The sequence below is a fragment of the Protopterus annectens genome, chromosome 1.part0 (genome assembly GCF_019279795.1).
Source record: "Protopterus annectens isolate FY-2018-M chromosome 1.part0, PAN1.0, whole genome shotgun sequence".
In the NCBI taxonomy this organism is placed as follows: domain Eukaryota; kingdom Metazoa; phylum Chordata; order Ceratodontiformes; family Protopteridae; genus Protopterus; species Protopterus annectens.
The window spans coordinates 512,649,998-512,663,476 of NC_056725.1; the positions used below are offsets into that span (position 1 = coordinate 512,649,998).

At 38.3% G+C, this 13,479-nt stretch overlaps 1 protein-coding gene across 1 annotated transcript in view; it reads left to right on the forward strand.

Moving 5' to 3' along the window:
• LRRC73 (leucine rich repeat containing 73) overlaps positions 1-13,124 on the forward strand; it is a 374,871-nt gene extending 361,747 nt beyond the window's left edge. Inside the window, exon 7 of the mRNA XM_044061041.1 lies at positions 11,650-13,124. The gene's annotated coding sequence lies outside the window, so the exon portion shown is untranslated. The remainder of the gene's footprint in view (positions 1-11,649) is intronic.
• Positions 13,125-13,479: the final 355 nt, after the last annotated feature.

Genomic DNA, 13,479 nt, shown 5'->3' on the forward strand with positions numbered 1-13,479 from the left:
CCTGTTACAAGATCAAGCCAAGGCCCTTAATCCTGTCATTTCCCAATGCAACAGTAAGAAAAAGCACATAGAATTTCATGTATCATGCTCTTTTGGCCAGATTTTTCTTCTTTTGTTTACATTGCAGTGCCTACATTTCTTAAAACTGAATAAGGAGAAAGAAGAAAAAACAGAGGCACCTGTTTACTTTAGTATCCCTGTTACACTTGAAAATAACTGAGAAAGCTTTACTTTATAGCATGCGGATTGTCATGCATTACAAAATACTACTATTAAGAACAAAATTTTGTTTTACTTATAGTTAACTCCCTCTTCTCCTCACCTATGTATTCTTCCAAACATGAAGTAGAGCTTATGATTTGTAGTCCTCTAAAAGTTTAACAAAGTCAAAACAGTCCAATATTTCTGAGTTTTCTTGTTCTGTCATGTTTCACAAAGATAATTAATGCTTTGTAATCCCACATTTGTTTGCCAATTTCCAAGTTGCTGGTTTTCTTCCTGTTGATCTCCATCTCCCAAATCCATTCTCTGCTGCATTTCCAACATACTCCTTGTTCTTTTAGTCAACTCCTGTGCTTTTTTCTGTCTCTCAAGCATTTCCTTTGAAGCATTGGAAAAGGTTTCACTGGCATAGTCTCTCTTATTACCAGAAGCACAAGAAACAGATTCTCCTTCTGTTTCTTAGCTCATTTTTTGTTTGACGAATGTTTGTATTTTCTCCTTAGCATGTTCTGCTTCAAAAAATATTTTGACCCTCCAGGAAAGACTATTCTGAAAATAGGTGGATACAGCAGCTTGAATCTCGTGGCTGTTTCTCAACATTCCCTGATTAGTGGAATAAATTTCCAAATTGCTGATTTTCTTCCTGTTGATCTCCATCTCCCAAATCCATTCTCTGCTGCATTCCCAACATACTCCTTGTTCTTTTAGTCAACTCTTGTGCTTTTTTCTGTCTCTCAAGCATTTCCTTTGAAGCATTGGAAAAGGTTTCACTGGTACAGTCTCTCTTATTACCAGAAGCACATGAAACAGATTATCCTTCTGTTTCTTAGCTCATTTTTTGTTTGACGAATGTTTGTATTTTCTCGTTAGCATGTTCTGCTTCAAAAAATATTTTGACTCTCCAGGAAAGACTATTCTGAAAATAGGTGGATACAGCAGCTTGGATCTCATGGCTGTTTCTCAACATTCCCTGATTAGTGGAATACATTTACTCTTCTGCCTAGCATACAGGAGTAATCATTTTCCACAAACGCTCTACTGTCTTCCACTTTTATTAATTTGTCCTTCTTCCACAGTTTTGTCAGAATCAGACAATAACTGCAAAGATCAATCAGAGTAGGTTAGAAAAGACTGGCAAAAGAGACTGGAAAAGCAATTTCCAAGGGAACAATGGAAGGACATATGATGAGTATCTCCCACGTATGCAACAGAGTCCAAATACCTTAGGATTTTTGGTTAGATACCCCAAGGAGACCTCAAGGAATTTTTCCTCAGCTAGAGAGGAAATGTTGGAGGTGCAATGGGGCAGAAATAGGTAACTGGGAAATTAAAGTTTTGGGAGTGTAATGAGTTGGCAGATTTTAAAAATTCCCTGGAGAGTACTCTGAGAAATAGTGAGCAAATGGCTGTGAGTAAGAAAATGATTCTTTTGAGCTGGAGCACAGGAGATATGAATTACCTAGATGTAGTAAGTCCTTAAGTCTAATTCTGTTGACTGCCAAAAGGCAATTACTAGAAAATGGATATGAATGTCTAAACCAACTGCATTTGAATTATTGACTATTGTAAAAGAGATAAAAGAACTGGAAGAGAGATCCTTAGAATAAGGAAGGAACAAATTACATAAAAATAAATGGAAATTGTGGAACAATGCATGCAGAATAATGTTCAGGAGGAGGGGTGAGGTTTAAGGGAAGGTAGTAATAGACCAATTTATGTAATGTTGGGCTGATGATAGAAAGAAAACGTGATGTATAATGTATGTAAATGGAAAATATTAATATGGTTTGCTTTCTTTTTGTTAATGCTTCTCTGCCTGCATCCTAAATGATAATTTAAAAAAGGTGTTTATAAAATAAAGCTGAATTTACCTGTGGTTTGGCAAATCACACATTATTTAGAACAGAAGTTGTTGTATTGGACAGTATGGTGCACTGTTTTTAAGAACTGATGATGTAGAATAAGTCTGAATCCTCTCCTTGTTCATTGGTTGTTTGAGATAAGGCAATGCCATTTGCCTTGTTTATTACATTTAGTGATAGGCTTCATATAATTTAACTATATTTCTTGCCTTAGTTATTGGCAGTAGCCATAGATTAGAGAATCTGTAATGGCAGGTTGTGTGAAAATGATTTATGATTACATAAATCTTTATAGTCTGTCTAACTGCAAGAGGGAAAGACAGCATTGCAAATTCTGTGTGTGAGTGAATACAAGAATCTTGCAGATAATCTTCAAAGCTGCTTTACTGTGGAAGAAAAAAATTCTCACAGCCCCAATGCAGGATGTTTCACCATATTCACATGAAAAGATGGCAAAATTAAAAGCCCATAGACAAAATGAGATTTCTAATTAATTTTCTGCCACAGGGTCACTTTTTTTACCATTACAGACTAAACGGATGCATTTCCCTATTTCTTTCATTTTACAGAAAGGAAAGGTTGTCATTCAGCTTTGGAAAATGGTGCATATCCATGAAGGTGGCCCAGCAGATGTAGTAAACCATTATAGTCAGTTGTAGTACTGAGAGCACTTGCACATTATCTTGGAAATTAATGTGAAGAAGAAGCTACTGGCATACATGACCTAAAACTGCTGTAAAATGTATAACACAGCTTTTGACCTCAGTCGTAGGTGCTACACTTCTCTCTTTTACTGATCTTTTCAGGCATAACCTAAAGAAGATTCTCCTCTCTGGGGCACTGTACTTAGAGGTCTCAAAACTATTGGAATCTGTGAGACTTCTCCTATTGTCAAGGCTGTGTGCCTGTTGTAAAAGCTAGAATAAATGGAGCTGTCTTTGCAGCTGCCTGTCAGATTGGTCAACTCTGGTAAAATGGAAACATACTTTGTCCTCTTCCAAATAAACTGCAAGCAGTGTACAGGGTTCAGTTCTTCTCCCTGACTCACAATTTGTCATACATGGAATAGTGAGCAACTACAGGAACACAACACTACCACAGTGTGCAGACATTTCCTAAATACTACAGTATGATCCAAGCATATAAGCCATCTAAAAGGAACTCCAGCACACCAAAAGCAGTATACACACTTCGCTAGTGGTTTACAACTTACTGCTAAATGTAGCCAAAATAAATGCAGTGGCATTCCAAAACACATCATAAGCTACCAGAATGCAAGCTTAAACTGGCCTCTGTGAGAGAACCACAGAAGTTGTCATTCATAGCTTGGTGTGTACCAGGGTTGCCAGATTTCCGACTGGCCGGGTAGGGACAAAGTGAGGACCAAAAAAAAAAAGGTCCTCAACGTTAAGTGAGGATCAAAAAAAAAAAAAAGGTCTTTAACACTTAAAAACACGGAGCTACTTCTGTTTAATATGGAACATCAGGCAGTTCTGCATTAAGCACAAGTAGCTCCGTGTTTACCAATTTTTGATTGGCCCGTATGCCTTTATATGAGCCAATCAAAAAACTCGAAAAACAGAGCTATGTTTAATGCAGAACTACCTGATGTTCCGCATTAAACACCAGCAGCTCTGTATTTAGTGATTTTTGATTGGCCCGTATGCCGGTATATGGGCCAATCAAAAAAAAAAAAGAGGGGCTGTTTCACCAGGATTTAAACTGGCAGTGTGGGACTCTGGATCGGGCTGCTGATCCCGGGACAATCCCGCTCAAATAGGGACATCTGGCAACCCTGGTGTGTACATACATTATAATCTGTAATATCCTAATTATTTTAAAACTCTTGCTGTAAAAATGTATCAGTTGTTTGAAAGTCTTCCTCTCAGATACACCGGTTATACCAGGAAGCAGTAATGCTTGACTGCAGATGCACTGCATGTTTTGCTAGTACTTCCCGTACTGAACTCACTACTGTATCTACCTAAAGCACTAGGAAATGAAAAGAGAATAAAACTTTCCCTTTGATTTAGTGCACAAATCTCTACACGGGGTCACTCACCCTTTACTGGTACACATGGTAAAGTGGCATGGACAAACACAATATATTTTTAACAACATAAAGAACTTTTATTTTTCATATTCATCAATAGATACATCACAGTCCTCATTTATGGTATGTATGCTTTTTTCTGTTAATGACATGCGGATTTTCTCTTAATTTTGCCTCTTTATAAATTAAAACTTTTATACATTACCTCCTACTCTATATCAGTAGTTACATCTTTTTTATTGTTAATTTTTTCTTTTATGTGTACCCCTTCTTATATAACTTTATTAAACCTCTTCAGCACCAATGTATAACTATACTAAACTATTTATATTTGCCCCAGTATTAAACAATAATTTCCCTTTTCAAGGTTTTAACAGTTTATATCTTTATCCTCTTCCTTTCTTTAAACTCTGTAGCACTAATACCTTTCACCCCTGTGTGTGAGCTAGGATCCATTTTCTTCCCTCCATCGTTCCCATCACTATCTAAATCTCTCTTTTCCTTTTTCCTCTACCTCTCTCGTGTTTCCTTCAACAGATTCTTCATTAAGCTTTCTATTTCTGCTTCTTCTTGTTTTTCTGTTTTTTTACTTATCACTTTTTACCCCATGGTCATTATCATCCCCATTATCTCTTTTTTTTTTAAATTGGATTTCATCCTTGTGTCCTAAGAGAAATAGTTTCTTGGAGAGTGTGTCCTTCCCTAACCACTTTTCTTTTCACATATGTCTCAGTTCTTCTTTAAATTCCAATAGTGCTCTACAATCCCCCCAAAAATGTGACTCCATGTTCTTCCTCCTTCTCCAAAAGTGTTCTGGCTATCATTGAATACATTTTAGCTATTCTCGTCAGATTGTAGAAATACACCCATGTAAACATTCTGCAAGATTTGGTTGTTTCTTGACAGCTGGATAATCTCTGCCCATTCTTCCTTTAATACCATCTCCCTAGTTCTTCCCATCTTCCCTTCAGTTTAGCTCCTTCCTCTTGCCTGTTCTTTCAGATCCATTTTCCCTACTTTTAATATCACTGCCATCTGCTTTCCTTCAAGACTTCTCATCTCTATCTCCTATATTAACTCTGGTATCTTATGTCGTTTCTTCCCATTCCCTCTCTGTTTTGTACCATTTACTTCTTATTTCTTGATATTCCCATTCTAAGATTTTCTCTAATTGAAATTCTTCTCTTAATATTTGCCAGGTATTTAAGCATCTGCCTATTTAAACTTGATCCCAGTATTTAACTGTTTTTATTCCTTCTGTTGCCACCTCCTTTTCTATTTCTTTCTTTGTGCTCCATATAGGTATTATCCTTGTTCCCCATCTTTTCCCCTCTCACCACCAAATCTTTCAAAATTCTTTCTGTATCCATCTTGTCCATTACAGTTTTTGCTCATCTGGTGGTGTCTCTGCTTCCATTATTTCCCTGACTTCCCTTGTTGACTTTTCTTTTCCTTCTGTATTATCATTTGCTTCCAGTCTGCTCCCTAATCCACATCTACCAGCCTTAGATTGTTTATAAGTTACATGCTTGCAGGTTTTCTTTTAAGTCTGGAGCCCCTAGTTCTCCTTTTTCTGTCATTTCTGTAATCCTATCCCATCCTACCCTCTGTTCCCAGCTTCCCAAACAAACTTCCTACATAACTATTTCACTTTCTTTAATAGATTGTTCCTGGTAGTTCCCAGAATGCTTGCTGTGGGTGTACAAGTTGCAGTATAACACACATCTGCAGTATCTATATCCTTCGGCCTATCTCTAAGTTTGTAGTTTTTCAGCTCCCTATTTGCCTTTTCACTTTTATTGTAGATAGTCATCTACTTAATCCCTCCACTGTCTCCCCTAATCTCACTCCTAAATACTTTATCTCTTTTCCCAGCATTCTGTCTAAGCTCTGTTTGTCTCTCTTCCCTATCCTTTTTCATATCAGAATTCCTGGTTTATTTTCTATCCCATTTTCTTTCCACATACTCTAAGTCGTGTTACTATATGTGAAAGCGATAAATACATGTGTATTGTTTGTCTCACTTATTGGTGTTTTCGTTCGTGAACCAGTAGCTGTTTTCCCACTGGGCTGTTATTTTGAAGAAATTATTTTAACAAAAATTAGTTCTTTGTATAGCTGCAGGGGTTCTTTTGGTGTCTTCCTTTATACAAGAACTTGAAGACAATGGGAAAAGAAAGGAGGATCTGAGTAGTTATTAAATATTTACACATATTCCTTTCCTGTTTCTTTGTATCAAGGAAGGACAAGAAGTCTTCCTTTTTCTAGGAAGAGGGGGTGCAGACCAGTTCTCAACAACCCTTCTGTGGGTTTCAAGGAACCTTAGAAATAACGTACAGCCTAAAGTATATAAGAATTCCCAGTATTCTTATGGAGCAAAGATAGTTTTTTGTAATTTAGACTGCCTTAGAATTCCTGAACTTCAGTGACAGATACATGTGTTCATTCAGCCTTCTCACACCCGCTTGGAGCTGTTTTTTTTTTTTTTTTGAGAGTCTGCATATCTTGTTACCAAATCAGTTGGAGCAAGGTTTGTGATCAGTGTGGGTGGGTGAGATTCTGAATTCAGATTACAAACTATAATTGCTGTTAAAGCCACTTTGCTCATTTCAAGGCATCCAAACCCATAATAAACACATCAAAACCTGTTTTACAGCTAGTGTTATGAAAAGAAGGTGTTGAGATGGTGTCTCCTGTTTTCCAGTCAGTGGGATGCCGTCCAAGGGTTTTCCTAGTTCCAAAGAAGAAAAATAAGACTTTGGAGGCCTATGTTGGATTTTGCTGATCTGAGCAAACACCTGCAAGTCAAGATGTTCAACATGACAATTGTACAAATAGTTCTCCTCCTGTTTTATAAGTCCCGAATTGCAACTCTGGATTTGAAGGATACAGGTTGCCATACTTCTGTCTGGAGGGTTTTCAGATTCAAGGTAGGGGAACAGTATTTTTAGTTTCTATAGGTAGCCTTTGGTCTATTGACGACTCCCACTGTGTTCACCAAATGCCTAATTACTGCTATAGCAGTGGTAAAGGAACAAAACACGGTAATTTACGTATAACTGTAACTGCCTCATTCAGGCTCAAACCCCTGAACTCTTTAAGGGCAATCTCAGGTTAGTGATTCCATTTTTGTACTCCTTGTGATGATCACTAAATGCCAGTAAATTGGATCTGCTTGCTGTGTAAAGGAAAGCATTTTCAGGGCAGTCTCAAATTCAGTGTAGCAAAAAGTCTTTCTGTCCTAACAGGGATTCAAGATTTAATGTCATTTCTTCACAGGGCAGCTTATCAATGCAGTATTTCAGCAAGAACCTTTTTTTTACCCTATTTTTGAGTTTTTCTCTTGCACTTAACTTGTACTTTATTATATTGTAAATGTTCATTGCCAAAAAAAGGCCCATAGTGGTCCAGATCAATGAAACATAAAACAAATTAATAAGTTCACATTTGCCAACATGGCTATGCTTCCAGGTGACTTTGGTCAGAAAGTTGTGAAATAACTTGGGGAATCTGTGGGATCAGACATCACATCCATTCATCTAGATTTTTTATCCCATCTTCAGTCAATGAACTGAAATGGTTAGTAAAGGCAGTGCTTGACAATGTGAGGAAAAAAAAATCTGCCCCTCAGATTACCAACATCCTGATAGCAAGTGCAGGGGTCTCAGATTATAGCTGGGTATGCAACAAAATATGTTGCCACTGCAGGGAGTTTAAAGTCCAGAGGAAAGGAATAATTCACCTCATTCTGAAAAGAAATACTAGCAGGTTTTTAGGTCATTCAGAAAATACCTACATCCATGATTTCTTCAAATGAACATGGGCAACTCTTGCCTTTGCATGCTAGGCATACAGTTATGGGAACTAGCATTGCAGCTACAAGCAAGCCAGAAACATTCTACACAACATGTAAACCAGGGGTCATGACAGAAGGTAGGGGTCGTGACTGGGTGGGGGGACAGTCTGTTGCCCTGACTAGGGCCCCATTTGACCATAATCAGGCTGTGGTTATTAGTATCTGTTATTTTCTTTCAATCCTGGCTACATTTGACTTGATGCATAACCATGTATTTCTATCATTTTCTCTGCTTTAAAAAAGCATCACAAAGAGCAAAGAAAAAGCCTGGTTGATTATCATTGTTCTTGCTTGATCTGGATATGTGTGTGTGTGTGTGTGTGTGTGTGTGTGTGTGTGTGAGTGTGAGCATTGGGAGGGGATGATAGCTTGCTGTCAGAGAACATCCTTTTCAGCAACTGGGCAAAGTGCAACATGCTCTATAGAGTTTCCAGATCTGTCAACTGTACCTGTTTTGCTGGAACATAATTATTTTCAGGGCTAATTTAGCCCTGTTCATAATGTTCCTATTTTTTAGAGATATGTCCCTATATTCTGGCTTGACACCCCTTCACACAATTGTCTGAACCCTCCACCCAATCAAATATGATTGAAGCTGTCTAGTTCCCAGAAAACCACACTACATGACCAACAATCTAGTGGCAACAACAATTTAAAGATGAAAAACACACATCTTATATCTCCCTTTTTCAGAAATATGTGACCTTGCGTGTTTGAATTTTGCAAAGCAGTTCATTAACATCTGATTTTACACCATTTCTTTGATAATGTACTTACATTTTCAATACTTTTTGTCACACTCTGTTTTTAATCATGTTTCTGAGCAGTATCCCATATTCCTACTGGAAGCAGAAAGAATATGGTATTCAGATTTTGTGGTAATTAGGTATCCAGGATTTGTCTGGATTTACCTACTTTTCAAGGGATTTTGTATCCATTTTCAGTGCCTACAGGTTGAGAGGTATGCTTCAGTCTCACAATCTGACTGCTGGAAGTTTGATCCCAAATTAAATGTCTTCTCGTCTTATAGACAGTCAGAAGGCCTTAAACAAGGATGTCTTGTTTGTCAAAGTGGAGACTTTTTTCGTTGTTGCAAGAGTTTTGATGTTCTGCCATTACACTTAAAAATCCTAGACTATTTTTCTTTGTTGCTGGCCAGGAGTTTGTTGTACTCTTTCATTAAAGCAAGTTGTGCTGCTTTGTTAGCACATCTCCCTTGGAACTTCCAGTTAACTTCTAGATCTGAACCAAAGATAGTACAGATTTGGAACTCTGAAGAGAGGTATGTTTCTTGTAAGGAATTTGAATTTTGTACTAGGGACTATGAGAAAAATAACCCTTTGAATCTGTGATTCAGTTCTGCTGAAATGCTATCTTGGAAAATAGCTGTATTACAGTCATTGTTTAGAAGTATTTTGGTCTTGATGACCTTTCATAATGAAAAATTATTAAGTTGTTTTTTTTTTTCTAACCAACCCTTTTTTTTCTTAAGGTCATATCAGACATTATCTTAACAGGGATCTGTCTCTCTTCCATTTGTCCACATCCAAATGATGCAGTGGAGTGGATTTGTCACAGAATGAAATCTAGAAGGTTGTTTACATGCTATCAGAGTAAAAGGTTCCAGGAACTCAGACCAAGTATCTGTGTACTTTGTGGCTAGTAAAGTGGTTGCGTTAGTGGAGAAGCACTGTTTCCAGTTAGGTGTCTGGCTGCACATACTTCAGCTATGACTCAGCAGACAGACCCCTGATTGAAGCTGCCAAGGCCCATTGTAGGAGATCACTAGCTGTTTTCTTGCCTTTTCAGTGTTGCCATTTGCAAAGCAGCTATGTGGTCAACAGTATACACTGTTTGTGAAACACTGCAGTCTAGATTTGGTGTTCAAGGCCAAACATGGTTTTACCGTGGCAGTTATCCAAGGAATGCTTGGTGTAGCATTCGCCACATCATTTGGTATTATGTACCCAAAAAGGTACTGTAAAAAGAGAGTGAAACATTATAGTACAATTGTATGAGACAGTCACCAAATCAGTAGATGAGTGAATCACCCTAGCCTTCACACTGGAGCCCCTTCTTTCACTCTCCCAGATTTTCACATTTATAGCTAAAGGTTTTATGTGGTTATTCCTAGTGCTGTGCTAGAGATGATGTGCTGGATGATGATTTTAAACCATAACAGGCCTCCACTTGGCCATCATGACATAATGGTGAAGTAGCCTTTTTGTCAGCAAAAAGGTCTTAATTGCAGGAAACCAGTGTGTGATGGCAACCTTGTCTTAACTGTTGTCTGGCCACTGTCTGGTGGTTTAGCGTTTTGCCTGGCCTAGATCTTGATAAAGGAACAGAGTGTGGTGGTTATTCATGTTACACACCTTATATATTCACCTTTGTCTCACTGTTGAAACTCTATCAGAATGGCTGAATGAGTAGAGCCTGGCATTATGAATGTTGTTCCCAAAGAGAGAGAGAGTCATTTGTTATATTCAATTCTACTGACAAATTTCTTAAAGTATTAGAATCCTGTTTGGAGGGGTTCTTATAATATTTCTACAATTTGTTGACTAAATGAGCATAATATATGGCTAGAGTCCGATTATGGAAACTGAACTACAAAGGGATAGGACATACATTACATACATTATGTATAGAGACAGTTATAGCTCCCTGGCTGTACCTCAAGTTCGTGGAAAGGTCTTGACCCAGAGGACGACCCACTGTATTACCCAACAGATGCTGCGAAAGTAGGGCAATTTATTGATCTTACTGTTCTTGGAAAGGCCTTGGCCCAGAGGACTGCCCACTATTACCCTGCAGGCTGTGTAGAAACAGGACAATTTAATCATTTGTTTTTGTGGTGGATACTACACACAGCAGTAGCCTACACATTTTCTCTAGACATTAATCCTAACTCCTTAGTTTATACCTCCCCTTAGTGATGACTATAATCAGTAACTTATTGGACTCCTCGATAATTTGTAATACCTCAGGTGTTTATTTGTATTTGTTCTCTGTGGCAGAGCACTGCTCTTCATTGACCTTTTTCACACGCAGCTGTAGCACATATAGCAGGCATGTACTGAATGTGAGATTTCAAGGGGTACTCAGATTTCTTTCCACCTCACATAAAACAAGGTAATTCACTGGCTACAGTAAATTGTCTGTTGATGTTGAATTTACCTTTGCCTTGTGACCTGGGTTTGAGAAGGGCCAGTTCACTTAAACAGTTTACAGTTCAATTTAAAATTGTTTCCTTTAGTTAGAAGAAGAAAATAGCAAAACATTAAGAAAATGCATGGAATTGTTTGAATAACACACAAATAATACAAAAAAAGCATACTTTCATTGACCATGAACTTTGGGAAATTATGCATATCTGCTACGGTAATGAAGTGTATTCAGTTACTTAAGTTAACTTTCTATATTCATCTAATCTGGATAAAATGATGCAAGTAACACGTAATCATGTGATAAAGCAAATTCATTCATTGTGTATTACTCAGCGTATGTTGGAGCTGACATCATCATTTATTAGTTTTGCAATAACTTATAAAAAGTGAGTTAAAATGCAGACTTTCAAGAAAGGCTTTCCTACATTTTTTACCTTATTGTTGATACTATTAACATATTTTCTTTACACCTTTTTCTCTCACTAGATTCCAGTACCCTGCTGGTTTTGATGACATCAGGTCTTGGTGATAATTTCCTCACCGAAACAGAAATGTAACCAAAAGGGACTCTACCTCTTCTTCTGAGAGCACTGTGTGCCATATGACTGTTATCAGCTGACTATGATCACCCAATCAGTGCATGCCATAGAGCGCACAACTTGACACAAGAACACTGGTTTTGCACTGTATGACTTTGGTGATGAATTTATCAACCTGTGAATGTTTCTGAAGAAAGTCTATTTATAATAATTATTAACAATGAAGCAGACAGCACCAGTTATTAAGATATTAGTTCTTTAGAACTTACAAGAAGGGTTAGATCTGACATCATGGACCTTCCTTGATGTTTCTTTTCCTTTTTGAATGTTACATAAAAGTTTTGCAATTACACGAATCACAGCATTGGCAAAATTCAGGAAGTTAACTATTTGTAGGGATGTAGACTTATCCACTTCAGTGCACGCTATGAGGCTACACCAGTCCCTGCACCCACCAGTTCTTTTTTCCTCTTGTACGGTTTGCGTTTCAGTTTTGCTGCTGTTCAGTGAAGGTTCCTCTGTTTGAATGGCATATCAATCCACCAAGTGTTCACTTAGCCTAGTATTAGTAGTAAAGACCAACAGTAGCATTGCTTGTATTGATAGAAAGCACTGGCAAAAGTGTCAGAGATTCAACTCTACCACCCAACAACACCAATGGAAGACAGTTTTAGCTTACCTGCACCCCAAAGGTTGACACCTCTGATATGGACCAACTGCAGGGGGGGTGGGATCTAGAGTATCACCACAGGGACAGAAACTTTGAGGGCAGGGTCTGTCCCTTCTGCATTTAAATCCAGCTTTAAACCAGCCCCTGGTCTATGCAGATGCTGAACTCTTTCTTGACTGGAGGGGACTTGAGCCTGTGCCACTCATCCATCTGAGTTTTAGACTAGACAAGAGATGTTTTCAGAGCTTACACCTCCGGGGGTGCATCCTGAGGTGTTAATACCACCTAGCCCCAGTTGATTAGTTGGATGCCATAGCTGGCCAGCTTCATTTTAGGAAGCAGCCCCTTGAGTTATCTGGTCACAGGCTGCAGAAACCTCTGGTGGGGGGGGGCTGTTTTTCTAGGTTTATCCTGTGCCCAGTTGGGCAGGATAGCCCTTATTGGAAGGGCAATTTAGATCAGAGCTGTAGCTGGCACACCTAGTGCCGAGTACTGCCCCTTTCAGCTCTGCAAATGAACATAAAAAATGTCCATGCCCCTAACTTCTGTAATCTGTCTCACTACACCAGATTCATTCCCATTTTCCAACTCTACCTACTCAGCACTTCAGTTGGAGGGCAAAAATAAAACAGGATGACTTCTCCTTTTAAACTCTAGCAGGCTGCTTGCTACATTTATAACAGCTTACCACGGTTCCCCTTCAGAAGACTGAAATATCACAATCCTGAAATTCATAAGACTGAAGACTAAAATCCTGAAAACTCAAAATACTGAAAGCACACAGTATACATATACTGACTTTAAACAACATAAACCATAATGTTAAATTGTCTGTCTCGCCTTTGTTTCTTTCTTGTTGGGATATCATGTTGGGATCGGAGCCGATCCTTGGCTCCAACTCTGCCATCGTCTAAAGCTTGAGAGCTGTTTACTGGCTCGAGGCTGCCCCTTATCCCATGATGCCTAGCGCTAGCTACCCAGATCTCGTTTGCCGCTTCAGCTGCGAGGTTCGTTGTTACTGGCTCAGGCTCGTATAACTTTTATTGTACTATTTTTTCTGTCAGATTAGGGTTCCTTTTTTGATAGTTTATTGTTTTTCAACATAGT